The 20778-nt window shown below is 35.2% G+C and overlaps 1 long non-coding RNA gene across 2 annotated transcripts in view; it reads right to left on the bottom strand.

The window, feature by feature from the left end:
- Positions 1-18805, bottom strand: part of LOC309624654 — an 84735-nt gene extending 65930 nt beyond the window's left edge. Inside the window, exon 1 of one of the 2 annotated variants that reach the window (XR_014242074.1) lies at positions 10678-18805. This is a non-coding gene — a long non-coding RNA (uncharacterized lncRNA). Of the gene's footprint in view, positions 1-67 lie in introns of both variants that reach the window. The other variant, XR_014242075.1, reaches the window with a different exon arrangement.
- Between the last annotated feature and the right edge of the window lie 1973 nt (positions 18806-20778).

Genomic DNA, 20778 nt, shown 5'->3' with positions numbered 1-20778 from the left:
ACATATTATGTATGGTTCACCTAGCTGTGTCAATACTGCTAATATAATAAAGATTTAAATTTTTTACCTGTATGTGGTTATCAATTTCATAAATTTTTTAGTGGCTTCTATTTATGTATAATTTTCTCCCTTAACAACAAAAGAAAAGGAGAATTAATTAAATGACAGAATATATTGATCAGAGAGACAAAGACAGAGATACTTAAGAATGTACATAGAATTTTAAGATTAAATGCTAGGATTAAACCGTTATTTTAGCTTAGTCCACTTTATCCTACATCCTGGCTTAATGAGGGGGAACAGCCCACTGTTGTGGTGGCAACCACCTGTTCCAAGCTAGGACCAGAAGCCTCCAGTGATGAAGCCAAGCTTGGAGGCCTCCCTATCCTAGGGCTTTGATTCAAACTCAGTTCTTTCCCACTTCTGGGTCCCTGCATATGCTCCTCAGTTCAGGTCTTCTCTCCTTGCTGCTGTCCTCTCCCAACCCCAGTGCAAGATATAGGAGCTGAAAACATCTAGATTGATTAATATTGGACTGACCAGGAACTTATTCAAAAAAATGTCAATAAGTCTGGACGACTTATGAAGGGGGGTGTTTGCGAGAGAGAGGGAAAGGCAGCTCAAGATAAAGATACAGGAAGGAATTCTTTTTGATAAATTTTAAAAAGTAATAATGTTTAAACATACTTTGATGATTATGATACTATAAGTCTCATGTCTGTACAAACACTTTAAAACTTTTTGGGTTATTATGATGCTATTGGATATGAATTAATGTTGAAAGTCACGGATAGTTCTGCATCATAAATCTTTCCCCCTGTTTTGGAATTCTTTGTTTAGCACTACTTATTTTGTTAAATGATGTTGTTCTCTTGTTTTTCTTAAATACTGATTATTTTATTTGTACTTTTCAGAAAGGCCCTTTTACTATACTAGAATGATGACAAATAACAAAAATAAAGTTGATATAGAACACACTTAAAAAATTTCCACTCCTGCAGCAGTATTTACAGAAACCAACTCAGGAATTTCACAAGTGATCATTCTTTTGCTTTGATTTATTTTGTTTCCTAAATTTATTTATTTTTGTCTGCACTGGGTCTTCACTGCTGTGTGCAGGCTTTCTCTAGTTGCGGTGAGTGGGGGCTACTCTTCTCTGTGGTGCTCGGGCTTCTCCTTGCAGTGGCTTCTCTTGTTGTGGAGCATGGGCTCTAGGCTCACGGGCTTCAGTAGCTGTGGCACGCGGGCTCAGTAGTTGTGGCGCACAGGCTTAGGTGCTCCATGGCATGTGGGATCTTCCTGGACCAGGGCTTGAACCCGTGTCCCCTGCATTGGCAGGCGGATTCTTAACTACTGCACCACCGGGGAAATCCCTGTTTCTTAATTTAATATTTAAACTCGGCAGTAATTGAATTGCTAATAATTTTAACAAATCACCTAGAAATTGCTTTAGATTTTGTATTTTTTGCAAAGAATTTGAATCATTTGCATTAATTAAGTTAGGATAAAAAATGCAAAATGTTAAGCAACTATACTTAGCTTGAGATCTTGTATCTAGCTGAATAGCTGCAGTATCAGTTAAATGAAGAAATTTATGAAATATAAACCTTTATCTAAAAATAAAACTCTTCTCATGAGGGTGCATTTATTTTGGCCCTTGGTCTAACTGTCGGCTGTATCAGATTGTGTTTAAAGAAATGTAAATACTTGATAAATCTTGGTGACTTTTCAGCCAAAGGATATCTTGATGCAGGGACCATGATATCAAAATTAAATAAATCTTTACATATAATTAAACAATGGTGTAGTCACTATATAAATGACTTGCACCAACACAGATTTTTTTTTCTCCATGATTTTCCTAAAATACATGTGGTTCAATAGGTGTTGTTGTTTTGCTTTTGTTTTTGTGTTGTTTTGCTTTTGTTTTTGATTTGTTTTGCTTGTGCTGAAAAGTGGTTGAAAAGCTGGCAAAGATTAAAGTACTTTTGCAGGGGCTATGTTGTAGTAGTTGAAGTGTGTTTTGCTCTATTCCAATGACCTATAGCATGAGCAAGATGTTCTTAGGGCAACAAAATGGATACATATATGCATAATATGTCTGGTAAATTAGGACTCCGTTGTTGTAGTGGTTACATATATCTGCAGTAAGGAAACTACTTTGGCCAATTAGGTGCTAGGAGGGCATGATTTAAGTGTTACCAGGCAACACACACAATGATTTCTTCTAACAGTCACTGGAGTAAAGGGCATTCCATCATTTTTCTAATTTCACCTCAAGCCTCAACCTCATCTAGGAAACTTCTTTGACCCTCTTCCTAGCCCCTCCCCAGTTAGGTCAAGACCCTTATACGATGCAATAGAATGGTGTCTTCTTTCATAGTACTTATCACGGTGAATAGTAATATAATCATTTATGAGATTAAATAATTATTCTTTTCTCCTACTAGAGAGTGAGCTCTGTGCGGTTGAGAGCTAAGTGAGCTATTGATTACATCACATCCCCAGTGATAAGCAAAATATATGATGCATTGTAGCAGCTCAATAAGTAGCTGGAAAATGAATAACTGAATACATGGATGAATGAAACTTTACCTACTGATATCATTGAGGCCTGATGCCAGTGACTTGACACTAGAGATCAGATGTTATAGAGTCAAGCCCAGCTTAACAGGAGTCAAATACACTTTATTGTCCTTGTTTACTATTGACAAATAGATTTATTGATGTGTTTGTCTGTTAAATGTCAACACTGATTACTGTTCAAAGACTCACCTATCATGGGAACTTTTCAGTCTATGAATGACATCATAATGCATTAGTATTATAAGTAGCTCAGCTACAAAATCATGGGCTCCAGAGCAAAATGAAAATGTGGAACCCCTTGTTCAAAAATTATTAAGAAACTCAAGACTGCACCAGCAGTACATTAAACCAAGGGTGGGCTCCTTCTGAGCATGGGGCCCTGTGTGACTACACAGGATGCAGACCCACAAAGCCAGCCCTATCTATAAAGAAGAAGATATTTTCAGTTTCCTTTAGTTTTGGAATCTGACTTTATGAAACTTCTCCTCCTTCCCCTGTTTCCTCTCCTTGTTTCATTACCTCTAGCCCTTCCATATTATCACATGAAGGATTACACAGGACTGAGTGTAATCCCAAGAGGGTATAGGGTAGGAAGAGACATTTGCATGCCAAGCAAGCTACCATCATCACTGGAGCTTGTAAGAAAGGAGCTCAGAACCCCTCCTTCTCCTGTTTGTTCTCCTGGTGATTCTGCTGGGACTCTGTTTAATCAACATGCTGCCAGGACGGAACATCATCACCTGGCACTTTCACTGCCATCCTCCCTCTAGCATGTCGACTGCTGAAATTAAAACCCAAACTGACATTTATAGCAGTTGTAATACTATATTTTGGAACCTCGAGAGTAACTACTTCTACATTCATCACACACTTGGCAAATTCCCCCTTCTTCCCCTTCATTTACTTTCGTGTATCACTTGTCTTCATTTCTGTCTCTCTCATTAGACGGTTAAATCCTTATTTAGCTGGGACCATGATTATAGCTCTCCCCTACAATCTCATAAATAGCGCAATGTTTTGCAGTGCTTCTGCATATAATATATATGTGTTAAAAATAATAAGTGACTGAATAAATAATTCTCTCAATTGTAAATCGTGAGTTTTAAGTTGGGGTTTCTTCCTTTCCTAGATTGCTTTACAGCAACTGTAGGCCCGCGATTCTCAAATTTCAGCTCTCAGAATAAATTTGAGACTTTTGAAAACACAGAGTGCTGACCACCCCCTTAGTTTCTGAGTCAGTAGGTCTGAGAAGATGAGAATCTGCATTTATAACAAGGTTTCAGATGATGCTAATGTTGTCGGCCCATAGACTGCATTTGTGAACCATTGTTCCACACATTTAAAGAAAAAATTACTACTTTTCCTCCAGTTCTATTGAGATATAATTGACATACAGCACTGTCTAAGTTTAAGGTGTAGGGCATAATGATGCGATTTACATACATCATGAAATGATTACCATATTAAGTCTGATGAACCGCCATCATCTCATGTAGATGCAAAATTAAAGAAAGAGAAAAAAGTATTTTTTCTTGTGATGAGAACACAGGATTTACTCTCTTAACTTTCATATATAACACAGAGCAGTGTTAATTATATTTATTATGTTATACATTACATCCCTAGTACTTATTTATCTTATAAATGAAAGTTTTTACAGAAAAAAATATTCAGTGATACTTGCTAAAGCATGGTAAGGCAGTCTTTATTCAAAGGGGTCATCGAGATGGGTAGAGGGACCACTGCAGTGGGGTCTGCTGTGGAGTAGAAAGGTTGGGCTTAACTCTGAATACAGCATGGGTTAAGTGGGAATTATAGCCAAGGAGCAGGATGGGGCCAGTGGATGGAAAATTACTAAGAGGAAACATCAGGGGTAAAGGGGGATTCTGGTTAAATTGACCTAATCAGATTCTTGCTAAAGGCAGAACAGAGTAATCAGACATCACCTGGGGGATGACGGAGCATGAGGAACTTGAAGGTGATCAGATATTGAGGGTGGGGATTTTAATTAAATTGACTCAGCAGGATTCTTGCTAAAATTGAACAATGCAGAGTTGAACATGGAAGTCCATATGTCAGGCCTAGTTGTAAAAGAGTTCAGGGGAGCCTGAGTAAAGTTTGATCAATGAGGGAGTCTTTGTCACAGGCCACATATTTGGTTCTATAGGTTGAATGCCCAGTTATGTGCAGAATTTTCCTAAAGACTAGGGTGACCACATGCTGCAAATAGGTGAGTTTCCAGCTGACATTTCTCATTGGAACAACAAATAATAATCTGGGGAGACAATTTTCCATGTGTCTCTCTCAGATTTTTGTACTAAACTCCCTTTTCTTTAAACTATCTCTTTAAAGACATTTGTATAGAAACACCCTTGAATGATGAGTTATTGTTTCCACCAGCGTAGGATTTGCATCTTTTACAATAACGTAAACGTAATATCTCCCTTTGGAGTTCAGGCAGTTTTGTTCACAATCCATTATATAAAAAGCAGTGCTCCCTAACCTTGGTGTCCCTCAGTTACAATGCAAACCCACTGCCTGTGCAACATCCACCTGCCCATCTCAGGCATTGCCCAGATGAGATGTGGAGACCAAGAACATGGACACAGATCTGATAGCCATGCTGCTTCCGTTGCCTTTAGTCTCTGACTTAGGAGTCTCGTGTCTTCTGCCAACATCCATCAAGCTCACAGCTAATTTGATAGCTTACGTGTAGGGGAAAATGTCACAAAATTAACATTTATTGACAAATAATAAGTGAAGGAAAGGAAGAGGAGGAATGAAATATTTTAAGAGAGAAGAAATAAAAGAATAGTTGTGACTTTTCTAGTCTTAGATATTTAATTTATTTAAAAATATTGCCATTTCTTAAAAAGATTCTAAGAATTCTTAGAATTCTTTTCAGAGTGATAATATTAATTAAAATGTTTTTACCACTCAGACCTAGTCTCTGTATTAACAGTACAACTTAAAATATAACATAAGAGATTATATTTTTGACCATTAAATGCAATTGCAAACACATTAGAATTATGATTTACTGTTTTCCACTTTTTTTATTTGAAAGATTTTCCTTTTATTCACTTTCTCAGGCATAAATTTAAGTCATAACCAAACAGTGGAAAATTCAGTCCTGATTACTTTCACTTCACCAGTGTTTCAAAATTTAAAATAAGCCACTATCCTTATTCAGGTAGAGATAGAAGCAGTCAGATTGAGTAAGAATTTACTTTTCAATCAGCATGGGAATTATTCAATCTATTTTTTTCTGTCTCGCTAAGACAATAAGATTCAAGTTACTTGTAAATCTTTTCATGCGTCACCAAAAATGTTTACATTAAAAATAGTAGGAAAAAAGTCAAACAATATGATTCAGGTTTGATCTAAGGAAGAAAATGAGCCCTGACCTTTATACTTAAAGTACACAGAACATGGTGGCTTATAAAGAGAAGGGGGCAGGAGGGTCAAAATAAACTTAAGATCACATGTTCTTTCATTAACTCTTGATTGTTTTTCATAATAATTATATTTTTGGAAACATAACTGGCTATTTGATACTTTAATTTTTCCTGGCTCAAGCCTCCCCTGTCCCACTCCCAAACTGCATGATCAAAGAAATGTTGACATATGGTTAAATAGTATTAGTAACGGAGGTTATCATTACAAACAGGTTTTAGTAAGAGTTCAGTTGCAGATAACAGAAACTACTCCAGCTACTTCAGGCAAAATAAATAAGTAAAATAATAATAATAATTATTATTATTTCATTTTGAGTGATAGATGGTAGTTTACAACATGAATAGAAAGAGAGGATTAGGTGACTATCAAGAGCACTTCTAGCCCCCAAAATCACACACCCTTTGCTGTGATCCCAACAGCTGCCTCAGGTAAGGGTGACTGCAAAACCATGCTTCTTCAGCTATTATCCATGGTGGCCAAATTAATGCCTCTTACCTTGCCTTTCTCTTTATTTAATGCAATTTCTAATTCTAATATGATGAGGACACCTAAAAAATGGAATATGAATCACCCTACCCCCTCCCAGACCACTCACTGCCAGGAGAATGTACTTTAAAATTTTCCAGCCTCTAGAGTCTAGTAAGGCAGGCTGGTAGGAGATTAGAAAAAATGTGTCAGACAAACTATGCCAAATTATTTCTCTGCCAGTATATTTGTGGAGAGTGAAGCAGTGTAGACATTCTCTATTCTCATTTCATAGCCACAGAGAGAGAACTAGGTTTGATTAACTTCCTGTTATAGTGGAAATTGATATAATCTCTAATACCATTAAAAGAAACCCTGGATTTTTATTTTTCCTTAAAAAACTAAAAATAGAATTACCATATGACCCAGCAATCCCACTACTGGGCGTATACCCAGAGAAAACCATAATTCAAAAAGACACATGCACCCATGTTCATTGCAGCACTATTTACAATAGCCAGGTCATGGAAGAAACCTAAATGCCCATCGACAGATGAATGGATAAAGAAGATGTGGTACATATATACAATGGAATATTACTCAGCCAAGAACAAGGAATGAAATTGGGTCACTTGTAGAGACATGGATGGACATAGAGACTGTCATAGAGTGAAGTAATTCAGAAAGAGAAAAACAAATAGCATATAAAACAAAAACAAATGTATGGACACCAAGGTAGGAAAGTGGTGGTGGGGGGGGTGGGATGAATTGGGAGATTGGGATTGACATATATATGCTAATATGTATACAATAGATAACTAATGAGAACCTGCTGTCTAAAAAAATAAATAAAATAAAATTCAAAAAAAAAAAAAAGAAAAAAATGCATGTGAAATTAACTTGCTTCTAAAAAAAAAAGAAAAGAAAAGAAAAAGGAACCCTGGAAAGGTAGCTGAGAAGCTGTTGTTTTAAAACAAGTATGTAGCTGTTTAGCAGGTGACACCTTAAGGATTGATGCTTACTGTTTAGCAACAGTGAGACAACTTTTAGGCATATAATTCCACATGGAATGGAAGGTTGTTTTACTTAACTGATTTTAACCAAATTGGGTCTTTTACATTTGTAATGAAGAGGGTCAGCCTTCAGAGGGTCCCTTATTATAATGACAGCATGCTCTTCAATTTCTTGAGTGTTTTATTAGTATAGTAAGGCATTTTCTGTACAATTTCACATTTAGTTTTTAAATTATGGAAATATATTTTTTAAAGTTTTCATCAGCTTTTATTTGCTTATAATGGTCATGTGGCCTTTCCTTACATCAAGGGACACTTTTGTGAGGCACTGACCCATTTGTCCCATTTATACAGAGTTTACTGTTCCTTTTTCTGACTTTCCATGGGGTAACATTTCCTAACATTCATGACCATAGGGAAGATTTACCTAATGCGCAGGAATAGTTTACATAAGATTTCCAGAGAAAACAAAAGAAATAGAAAAATTTGCAGAATCCCAAGTTAAACCATGTATAGAGTGAAACAAACAAGGAACTGAAAAATGATATTGCTTAATAAAACCAAAATTATCAGAGGTTTTAATTTTTAGCCAACGTTTCGTTTATACTTTATTTTAATTTTTATTACTAAAGCTTTTATTCAATAGGATAGCATTTGAGTCTCTCTTGCACAAGGAGGGCATTAAGAAAAATGCGATACATCTTAATGCACTCATTCAAATTCTCTCTCTCTCTCTCTCTCATATCTGTATTTACATATTCTGAATTTTAGGATACATGGATGTTTTGTTTATTATTTACTTAATACATATCTGATCGATACCACTGTTTCATACTTCAAAGTTTTTAAATGCTAGTAAAATTTATATTGCATGGATACCATTCTGTAACATTATGACAAAATTTTAATTTTAAACAGAACAAAATTTTGTTTTTTCTCTTAAAACTAATAAATATGCTGCTATATGATACATAGATATGGTGGCACTACTGCTATTTTTATCCAATTCTGTCATCTTCTCTAATAGTATGAGTGGTTTTAGCTGGGCAAATAGCTTTCCAGAGTAAATACTACATTTCCAAGCCTCCCTTGAAACAATTTGTGGCCAAGTGTCTCATTTCCATCTAAGGAAACCATAGAAGATTCCAATGAAAGAGGGCATCCTTTCCTTCTTTATTTTATTCCTCTTTCTAGAAAGCGGATGTTGGGGTGATTGCTATTATATTATATATGTGAGTTCAACTCCTCAGGACTAGTTGAGCATCAAGAGAAAAGGAACCCAAGTTTCTGATGCCTACACAGAGCACAGAAATCATATCAACTCAGAAATTTATGCAAGAGAAGAATAAACTTCTATCTTGTTAAAGAAAACTATTATCAGTATTTGGGGAATACATCATTGCAACATGTATTTTCATTAATAAAACAGCATTTTACATATGAGATCAGCCTTGGCTTATTTTCTCAACTGGACCAATGAAAACGCAATATAAGCAACTCCTCATATTATATAGCCATTTATTCTGAAACAAACAACAAACAAACATACAAAAATAGTTAATCTAGTAAGATGCCATCATACATGTATGCACCTGAACTGTTGCATTTAATTAAACACTACACAATTTATATATAGACTATGACATTCTATAATTTCTCTTGACAACCAACTTTAATATGTCAATGGCAGTATTATATTGAACACACACATACATCGTATTAACACAAATACATTACGGAAAAAAATGGAATATTTATTTTTATCCGATTCTAAAGTTAAGGTCCTCTGTTCAAAAGCAAAAACAAAAACAAAAAAACTATGGGTAAGTGATCTAGAGACAAGTGTAAGAGTTCTTGCTCTATTATCACACAACTTTAGTAGGGTCATCACAATTTTCCAGATGCCCCCATCTGTAAAATTGTTTCAAAAGTCCCTTTTGGCTCTAAATATCATTTTGTTGAACCGAAATATTTGATATTTTAAAATATTAAGCTAGCTGGTGACATTGGTCATATAATAACCTTGCGTATACTAAAACTTTTTTGAAATCTAATTTAGGATCCCCACACCCTTTTTCTCCCCCAGATTGAGTTGCCTTCCTGTCCCATTATGCTGATTATATAAGGGGTCTACTGAGGTTAGAATAATAAAATAGTCTATCAGGAGGTAGTATGACATCTCAGAAACAGTACTAAACTGGAATTACAAATATACATAAGTATATATGTTATATATTTAATAAACATGTTTATATAAATATAAAATATAAATGTCATTCTAGTTTTAACTCTAGTTAGCTCTGTGACCTTAATTAAATCATTTAACATTTCTGAGCAGAATCATGTATTCTAAAAAAGTTACTGTCTTCATAATTCCTCCTCCAGCTTTACGATTATATTTATAGTATAATATTATTTTATGGCACGTTTATGTAATTTATTTATTTAAAAAGGAATCTACATGTAGCCAGAAAAATATAAGGACGCTCATTATTTTGTGGAGCTATACTGACATCCTTTGGTAAGGTTTTGGTTCATTCCAACTTAATGTAGAGATAAATAGGGAGATGAACAGTTAGATGGTTAAGTAAACAGAACCACCCAAATGTATTTATTATCTCCCCCCTCCCCCCGCCCCCCAAACGTTTGGGCATGACACTTAAGTTTCCGAGAAAAAGAGTTAAAAGACAAAAACAAAGAAAGATGCTGTTACGCCCCAAATCTAAATATTTTAATAGCGTTAATTGCATATTTACATTATGAATAAAATATTTTATCTATAAAATATAAAAAGGCAAAGCAGGTAAGATTAAGCAGACAAGACTGGCTCACGGACATCCCCAAACGATGAGCAAGGTATGCCCTCGTATGAAAATAAGCAACAAAAATAAGGTGTTTGGAGAATCAAGGAAAGAAAGTTCACTGAAAGCAAAAATAAATCATTTAAACCGCACCAAAAATCACTCTGGTAACGTGTCAGATCTGGTTGCAACGTGACTTGGCACTCGGTTCATGTATTTCGGTAGTCTGGCGTAAGGATGGTGCAGGAATAGATACATCAGATGAAGAAGTATCTATTAAAAAGAATTGCAAGAAGCAGTCCTGTTCCTGAGATTGTATTACGGACACAGCCGGATTAGATTGGGTTGATTACCTTAGCCTTGAAACAGAGAGTCTTTCTGCCCTGCGGGGGAGGGGACGCCTTTCATCCAAAGCTCTCCTCTGCGCTGCGCCCTCCCCTCGCATTCACTTGCAAATCGCTGTGTGCTTGCAAAAGCCAGCACTTCTAACCTTCCCATGGCGAGTGCAGCAGCTCTATCAGCAGAACCTTTCTCTCCGAGTGAGGAAGGGTTTTTCCCCCCCTCCTTCCTTTTCTTTTCTTTTCTTTCTTTTTTCCCCCTTAATCAGAAGCACTGAATGAAAGCCAATCAGGGAGAGCTCGCCCCCGTTTTTTTCGGTTCCCTGCCGTCCAGAGTTAAAAGTGATGCTGAGGGAAAGCTTGAGTTAGATTGAAGTAGAATCAGTGATAGAAAATAACAGCCGAAAACAAACAAAAAGGGGACATAGTGACAATTTCTCCAGGGTTATTTTGGCTGGAACCAACTTCCATTATCCAGAAGCTGATAAAAAAAAGGTAGGAAGACTTCATCTCTCTCTCTCTCTCTCTCTCTCTCTCTCTCTCGCTGTCAATCTCTTTCTCTCTTTTTTTTCCCCCTAACTCCCTTAAGGTCTCTTATTTTCTTTCCCTGGGGGAAAATGTTTGTTTTTAAGTTGTATTCAGCAGTTATTTCCAAATAATTATCTTTAATACATAGAAAATTACTAAGCATAAAACTATATATTGGATTCTAGAAACAACTGCTTTGAATATCTGAAGAGGTAATCTAAAACTGGATAAATTACATATTATGCTCAACAGTGGGTCATTATGTTAGAGTTTGTGAATTCATTCACTGTGAACAAATGCTAAAAATACATTATGGAGTGTAATTTGTCACGCTCATACTTGTTCATCTTAATTTTAAAAATCCGTTGAAAAGAGCATTGTTGCTATGAACCCTATCATGGAACATTACTTTGCATTCCGTATGAATGGGTCCACTCTGCACTTATTTATAGTCATAATTCATTGTAGGTTCAACATAAGGAGAAATGACAGGCAGAAGACAGATGCCTTGAACCTGTCAATGGTCACTAAGCATCTACATAAATAAGATAGATTGGCATTTATCAGAAATAGAATAGGCATAATTCCTAGATTCGCATTTTGTGTCTGAGTCAGAAGTATGAGAGGGGAGAGATGAAGAGGGGAGATTAAATGCATGTAGTCAGCAGTTGCAGCATTATTGTGTCTGCTGCAATAAAATCCATATTTTATGTGGTGTTAAATTAATGCAGCACATTGCAAGACTAAATGCATGTCCCCAACAAGTAACTATTGATAGCCCTGTAAGTATGGGGAAAAGCAGTAGTCTGAAAGTGTTTTTATGCCACTGCAATAAAAACCTACCATCTTCTTATCATTAAAAAGGGGGGTCTACAGGTGCAGTCACAGGCAAACGTCATTTTAGAATTGACCTCTTCTCTTTTGCTTCCTAAAAGCAGATCTATTTCCTATAATTGTTGTTCTTCATTCCAGTAAAAGCTTCTGTTATCCAAAACGGCACAGGCATTACTCTCAGCTGTTTGGCGCTGCATGCTTTTTGCTTGTTGTGTTTTTCTTGAAGGATCTGTATTAAAAATAATCTGTCCCTCTGATGCTGACAACTGGTATACTTCAATGTATATGTTAGAGAGTTTCTCCCTCCACAGCACCCCCCTCTCTATCCTGCTTTAAAATGTGGCTACAAGAGCTTCTCTGTGGTGAATAACACTTGGCAAGAGTGTGCTCATTTTTTAGGTCTGGTATGGTGAGGATTTTTAATTAGTAGAACTTTCAGGAAAACATTATGTCATGGACAAGAGCTCTAGGTTCATTTTTAGTTAAAGTATGAAGAAAATAGGAAGAGGTCTGTGTCATAGGGAAATAGGTAAATGGTAAATTGCATAGATAATCTGCTTGCCCCCCTTCCCTGTAGCATAGTAGAGGTGGCACATACGTATTCAATGTGTAATGCATAAGGAAATAGTGGTTTATTGGTGGGTGGGTGTGGAGCAAAGGTGTTAGAAAGTGCACAAGTCTAAGCAGAGTGTGTTTGTGGCTTAGGGACACATCAAATACAAATCCATTCTGATGATGAAAACAAAGAAATGCTGCTTTCATTTGCTTTCACTTTTTTTTTTTTTTTTTTTGGATGTGTTTTTAAAGTGTGAGTTAACGTCTGCTTTCATTAAATCAGATACTTCTTTGGTTTCAAATACTTGCTGCTAACATACTGACTTCCCTTGTGAATGTGTATGCCTTCCCTGACTCCAATCAAAGAATAGAATTCCATACACTTAAATGCCTGAAAAAGAAAAAAAAAAAGAGAGAAAAAAACCCCCAGGGACATAGGAAAGGAACACATAACCTGTATGACATCCATATGCACATGTATATGTGTGGTTAGATTGCTTGGTACCTGATTAATGCTTCAGGTGATATTCCTAGATGTTTACAGAACCTGTTTATTGATAAGAACAGTACTATACAGGTATTGAATTTAATATTGTTCTGTTAGATTTTCACCTACACGAAGATTTTCTTAAAGAAAAAAGAAAAAAGGGATAGAAAATTGTTTTTCTATTTAGAGATATATGCATTTCTGGCACAATATTAAGAAAGTTGGTGTATCTGAAAGAGGTATGATTTTTTTTATTTTCCCCTGTTGAAAAAGAAAATATTTGAAACTGAAAGGTTAATTCCAACATATGTGAACCCTGTTCAGAGTCTAGCATGCGTTTTTTGGTCTTCATTTAATTTCACATCTAAACAAATGACTGAGACAGAGTATACATGATCTGGGAGTTTCTGGGCATATGACTTATTTCATATGTTTCCTAACCTACTTTGCAGCAAGTGATAGAACCAGTGCTCCTGGAATATGTTATTTTTATACCAAATCATTCCGCTAGGCTGCAGCACAGGAACAGTATTCTCTCTGACGATGCTGATTCAGCAGCAAAGTGAACCGTATTTCTGTTAAATGTTATTATCAGTAATAGCATTGCAGAGTAAACAATTAGTACAAAGCGGGGCTGTAAAACCAACTACCTCTAGTCTAGCCCTTGGGTTTCAAAAGCATTGACCATAATGTATTCTTATTTCTACCATGCAAATTACATTCTCATACTGTTGCCACATAGAAGTTCTTGTAAAATACTGAAACAACAAAGTATTAAGTACAGAAATATAAAACTTATTTATGCCAGTCATAAGTAATTTTATGCAGCTATTTGGTCTCCAGATTCCAGGTCTATTTTTGAAAACTCTACTTTTGATTAACCTAAAATATTATCTGGAATAGGGTTTCAGAAAAGTCACTTCACTAACCATATTATATTTAATAGTCATGTCTGAAATAAGCTGAAGTTAAAACCCAAATAGCAAGAAAGGTGCCCTCATTCTTTTTAGGCTTATACTGAGCAATGGTGCCATAGATTAAGCCTTGTACTAAGTGTGTATGGTCCCTCTTATGAATATTTTGAAAAAAAATCAGAGTCCAAAGAATAGCATTATGAATTCATAGTTGAGAAATGAAAGTTAACATAAAAAAATCATTTTCCTTTTCTTCACACTTAATTCGGACCAGTGAGTTCATGGAGAAAATTTTATTTTTTCATAATTACAATAACCTAAAATATGCAGATAGAAAATAAGTTCTGAATTTAAGCATTTTTAAATCTGCCTTTTTTTTTCTAGTTAAAACATTTGAATTATGTCTACAGAGCAGTAGGGATATAACAATCCCTGCTTTTACCTCCAGTAAGTTCCACACTCAAAATTACAGATTTTTTTTTATCACTCATCTGAATGAGAAAATTTCAAACAAGTCTACAAGGAATGCCTGTTTTCTAAGATAACAATATCAGCTCAGGGTCACCTCTCTCCTCTTCCTTTCTTGTCCTAGAGTGGCTTCAGCTCAATTGATATTTTAGTATGAGACCGCAAGCCCTTTTATAATCCAGTTGTGCTGTCTTTCATAAGGGTATCTAAAACATGTGAGGCCATTTTTGCCTTTGCCATACCTTCTTTGTCCAACTAACTCAAGAGGCAAACATTGTAAGAAAATCATATCTATGACATTAAAAGTTGTAGATTTCTGGGAATGCATTATTTTAATGTAATATTGGCATTGATCGGTTAAAGTAATCTGAGTTTAAAAAAATGTTTCAGTGTAACTTTTGATTAACTCTTTATTCTCAATGCAACTTCTCACAAAAAAGTAACTTGATTTTTTTTAAAGAATAAAGGTACTTTGTTTTCACCAGTCTTTTTACTTTTATCCTTTTTCTCTCTTGCAATGTATGTGAATTTCTCTATATCACTAAGAGACATTTGTTAAATATTACCTATTGGTGGTGGATTTAAAGAAAGGGAAAACTGAAAATTGAGTAAGAAAGAATAAAATAGAATTCCATTGTACTTCATTTTACGAAATAAAGTGTAGCGTTCCTTGAAAATAATGACTGTCTGTGGGAGGCTGAAGTGCCTTCATATAGCAATCCCTTATAGCAGAGGACATTATGTCCTTAGAGAATTTGTCAGTAACATTATAAAGCACTTAACCAAACTATGTGATCTCAATTTTAAATCCCCCCCGCTTTGTTCTTTTTAGAAAGAAGCCTTGATACTACATACTCTATATGATGCAGAAATATAAGGTTAAATAACATTTCTACTTTCAGGGCAGGATTAAGCAATAAGCTATAAGGTATCATACAACAACATTGCTTCATAACAGGAAATTCAGTATTAATGACATGTCTAAACATTTCAGAGGCCTGCTGACCTTCTTCCCTGCCCCCACCGCCCCCCCACCTCCTTCTCCCTCTCTCTTTCCTTCTCCCTTCCTTCCTTCTCCTCTTCTTCATTTATGACAATTACAGATGTCTTTGAATGAGTTTTCTCTTGTGCTTTTTTATATTATCCTATATGAAATAATATTTCTGTAAATCTTGTGATGTTTATGACCAGTATTCTATCATCTGCCACATTGTACGTTGGATTGATTACATTATCCTTTGCATTATACCATGAAGTGTATGAGAGTTCAGTTGACTAGAGCGTGTCCTTTCAAATGAAAGCAATTTTTATGAACATTATAACACCTAGGCTTTTAAGGAATTGAAATTGGCACCAAAGCAGTTTACTGCACTAGCAAGCAAAGTATGGGAATTCAGTGTTTATTAATGAAATGACTTCTCCTAAGTATCAGAATGTGGATGTATTGGCATAAGTTATTATACTCAGTACATCAGTTATTGATTGGGAATCTTTGTTGATTTACTGGAACAGAATATTGAAATAGTTTGACAGAGCCCTGATTTTAAACATACATTAAACATAAATTGTGTGTTTTCAGAAAGCAGTCTTTCATTATACTTGTTGACTCTTCTTTATTGCAAAATACAGATATTACCAGTGTGTAATCTAAAAATGTAAACTGATTTAAAATGAACAAATGTCTATTCTAGATATTGTAGAGTAAAGAATTACATTGCTCCTACCTCGCTTCCAGTTGAAAATTTGGGAAACAAAAACCGTAACAATAATCAAGTCAAGCAGAACATGTGGGGAATTTAAATAACCAATAAACTGAATAAAGTCAATGTTTTAACTTGGGTTATTCTGGTAATTCTCTACAATGTTCACATGGTAGTTATAAATACAAGAATTGAAGTTGAAATTTGGAAGAGTTAGATGAATAGATCAAAGGCAATCAACATATTTGCCTAGGTTATTCAGTGTATTTTTTGCATAATGCTAGTATCATAAGTTTCAAAAATGTGACTGATTCTCCTTTTTTATGTAACTCTACTCCTAATAAAATCAAGTTCAATCAATCCCATGTGAAAACCATGGTAACTTCTGGGATTTTTAAAAGTAAAGAATGTTTCCATAATTCTTGGATCAGACTTCAAATTTAGATGAAGTACCATAATGTTTCTGGATAATTTGACTTCTAAGTACCAGCTTTAAACTAATAGCCTCATATATAGGTTGACTTGAAAGCATTTGAACTATCTGAGGGACTTTAATGGTTTTGTGTTTACCATGTAAATTTAAGTGTATAGTATATTAATTATTTTATTTAAAATATTTGCTTTAAATAGACCAAAAGATTAAAATTTTATTCCTTCAAACTCATTGGTTTCAATCTATTGCTAGTAAAATAAAGACTGTGAATTACTAATCTTTTCATACCAACAGTGTGATATTTATTTGCTTTTGCAATGACATAAAAAGAAAAGGAACCATTAGAATAAAACGAAGTGTATATCAACTTATTTAATCAAATAAGCAGAAATTGAGTACACAATGACTAACCATAGCCTAGTAAAATATAATATTTTGTTTTACTTCTTTCTGAAGCCTTCTAAGTTGGGGGTTGTTCCTGCTCTGTAGTCTTGAACTGTATTTTGTCACCAGAGTGACTTTTTAATGCGTAGTGCACATTTATTCTGTCTGCATCTAGCTTCCTAAATTTGAATAAAATCCTTTCCCAGTGAATAAGTACCTATGGAAAGTCTTTCTTTCTTTATCCACTCCCTTCAACAAGGCTTCAGTTAGTCTTTTGGAGATTTGTTCTGAATGCCAACCACAGGCAAATACTTAGAAACCCCTTCCTTTTCTCCTCTTCTTTTCCTTCTTCTTCTTTTTTTTGCCCCCTGATTGAGTGAAGAACAGAGATTTTCTATAGAATTTCTACATTTTAACCTCCTGACCTAAAATTTCAACGTTTTAACATACTGACCAAGGTTTTGGATGGATGCATCTAAAAGAGAACTACATTTTTCTAAGATTCTCTTCTGGCTACTGTGCCCTTTAAAATATGCCCTGATTTTTCAATATTTAACTAGATACTTCTACATAATCTTTTTTTATTATTATCAATTTGTAAAATGTCACTATCTTGGGAAGAGACACTAGTTAGTATTTTCAATACTAAAAAAAAAAAAAAAAAAAAAAAAAATACTGGGGAAATGAAATATCCCTAAAATCTAAGTTAAGAAAAATGGTTTCTTAGCTATACTTTTTTTTTTCTTGGAGTTGGATTATCCTCCATAATTGAGTATGAAATCTGAACAAAGTAGGTGAAAAACATGTTTTCTATTTTAGGGCAAAGATATGTCAGTGTTAGGCATACAACCTCTGCTGGGCATCTAGACCCGTGGAGATGTGAAGTCAGAGAAATGGCGACCACAGACTTGTCTTTGACTTCAGAGCAAAGGCATTAATTCACCACTTTATAGGTAGGAGTTGGATCAAACCAGTTTCTAGGTAGGTCCAAGATGAACAAAGTATGAATAAGAAGAGCCTCGTCTTTTCTAGAAGCAAACTGAAACATTGAATATAAACCACTGCCCCCCAAAAATCCTTATGGAAATGTTCGGCTTTTAATGGTGCTAGTAAGATATGATAATGCAAAATTCACAATCATTAACTGTGTTTTGATTTTAAGCTATCATGTATAGCTACATATTTATTATTTTGCACGTGTTATATTTTTCTTTTGCCTTTTACTCAGTAAATTTAAATGATCTCCTGGTATCTAAACAATCACTTGCTCAATTTTTTCTTAGCTTATAATTAATTTTATTCATTTAGAGGGAGGTTCCTATGAGCCATTCCCTTAGTGCTACACCCAGAGATATAAGGATGTATCTAATATAAATTTTGTGCTTGAGCAGTGGTTTTAATGTGAGATATTCACAATTAAATATCATATGATTTATAATAGAAATATTAGTAGTTATGTTCTAAATATTTCAGTTATCATGGAAAAAGTATTAAATTAGCAGAATGTCATTGGACAGTTACCTATTCCTCTGCCTAACACAGATTTTTCTGTTTTGATTTTCTATTATGTAAACTACGTAAGAAACTTCTCACTATCTTGTTTAATTAATTCTTTCATTTTTCTATTCACTGTTCTTTAAATGCCTACCATGAGCCAGACACTGTGCAAACAGCCAGATACAAGAATGAAGGGAGAGAAAGACAAAACAAAACAAAAACCCTTTCTGCAGTGAGGCATTAAATAATTAATCACATTACTTTTATTATATTCTAGTGTTGATTAATACAAGAACGATGAGTATCAGGTGCTTTTATTTATTTATTAAATTTATTTATTTATTTATTTTTGGCTGTGTTGGTTTTTCGTTTCTGTGCGAGGGCTTTCTCTAGTTGTGGCAAGCGGGGGCCACTCTTCATCGTGGTGCACGGGCCTCTCTTGTGGAGCACAGGCTCCAGACGCGCAGGCTCAGTAGTTGTGGCTCACGGGCCCAGCCGCTCGCTGGCATGTGGGATCTTCCCAGACCAGGGCTCGAACCCGTGTCCCCTGCATTAGCAGGCAGATTCTCAACCCCTGCGCCACCAGGGAAGCCCATCAGGTGCTTTTAAAATGAATAACATGAGGTTCTAATTTCACCTATTTTCATAAGCTGTATTATTGTACTCAAGGCCACATGACATCTTTCAAGAACCTATCAACATGAGTTAGCAGATTAGTTTAAGATGCATATTTGTGTAGCCTCAGGTTCAGTCAGTGGGGGCCCGAGGGTGGATTCTGGATTGGTGCTTCAGTTAGGAGCAGCCATGGTGGTTGGTGACCCATGTTTGCACTTCACATGTGCAGTAACCGATTGTCATCCTGCAGCAAGGACTCAAATTTGAGACTAATATTCCAATCCCAAACCAGAAGCCTAAATGAAAAGCCTACATATCTGAAGACCAGGCAAATTCTATTGCTAAAAATTCTTATGAACAGAAGCTTCCACACCCCAACAAGCAATCAAAATATTCACTGCATAGAAGCCACTGAGTTTCAAACTTGGTCACTCCGTCACAAAGTTTCTTCTATATAATATTATTTTCGTGAGGACACCTGATAAAGGTCATGTTTAATAGGGAGATGACACAGTGATAAGGCTACATGCCAGAAGCACTGAGATTGCCTTTGTTAATAAATGGAGTGACTCTTACCTAAGTGTACTCACAAGGATAAAAGCATGGAAGGTGGCACCAAACTGGGTTCAAATCCTGTGTCACTTACCAAATATTTAATATTTAATATTCCTGGTAGTTTTTTCATCTGTAAAATGGGGTTAATAATTGTACTTATATGATAGTGCAATTGTCATGACTGAAAGAAACCATAACTGTAAAGTACTAACAATTCTTGACGCACAATAGGTGTTCTAGTGCTACGTATTATTGTTATTGTCACCTTGGGTGTTTTTTGGTATTATTATTTGTAAATTAATGTGACCTATGCTTTTTCATTAATATTGAGTGTGTTTTATTTTAACCATAGCATATGATGCAACTTGGGCTACCAAATTCAAATTTAATTTGTATCATGTAATAATTTGTGTTAAGATGAAAACTACATGGCGTTTTCAGTCTGATTTTGTCACTAATTCTACTGCCAACATCATAAATTTCTCATTCCAAATTTTTTGTTTGTTTGTGAAAATGGGAGTTTGAACCAAATAATTTCCAAGGACACAGTTAGTTTATCTATTGTTCCAATTGGAAAGGGCTAATACAACCTATTATTGTAACTGGAAAGGACTCAATATATTACTGTTAAAATATAATCATTCCCTAACCATTGTGAAAATGTCAGTTGCATAAAGCGAGAATGTAACCTGAAAACTTAAACTACATTCTCAGAATCACATATAGTTAATCACATGAACTAGGGAATTAATGGATTCAAATTTTGAATATGATGTGCAAGACCTAAAAAGGGGACAGAGGAGGGAGAAAGCATTAGAAAGATGGACACTAAGTGTTGTGAGTTCTGTAAGCCACATAAACTCACTCAGGTGAAACATGAACCATTTCTGAATATACTGCAGTAATGGTTCCTTTCACAGATTCTCCTTCTTGAGGTCAGAGTAATGAAAATTAGAACAAGAATGATGAACAGAGTCAGTGCATTAACAGAAATAATCCCATTAAAGTTTTGATACCCATAAATCTCAAGAATAGTTCTGCCGTCTATATTACAAGCTGAAAGGTCAGTGGGTCAGAAAGTATTACAAGCTGAAAGACTAGGTCCAAGAAACTGTCTGATGGAGACAGAATCTGCTGCAAAATGTG

This window comes from Balaenoptera borealis (assembly GCF_965194805.1).
Source record: "Balaenoptera borealis genome assembly, chromosome: 2".
Taxonomy (NCBI): domain Eukaryota; kingdom Metazoa; phylum Chordata; class Mammalia; order Artiodactyla; family Balaenopteridae; genus Balaenoptera; species Balaenoptera borealis.
Note: the sequence above shows the minus strand (reverse complement) of the source record. Positions and strands in the feature narration are given on the sequence as shown.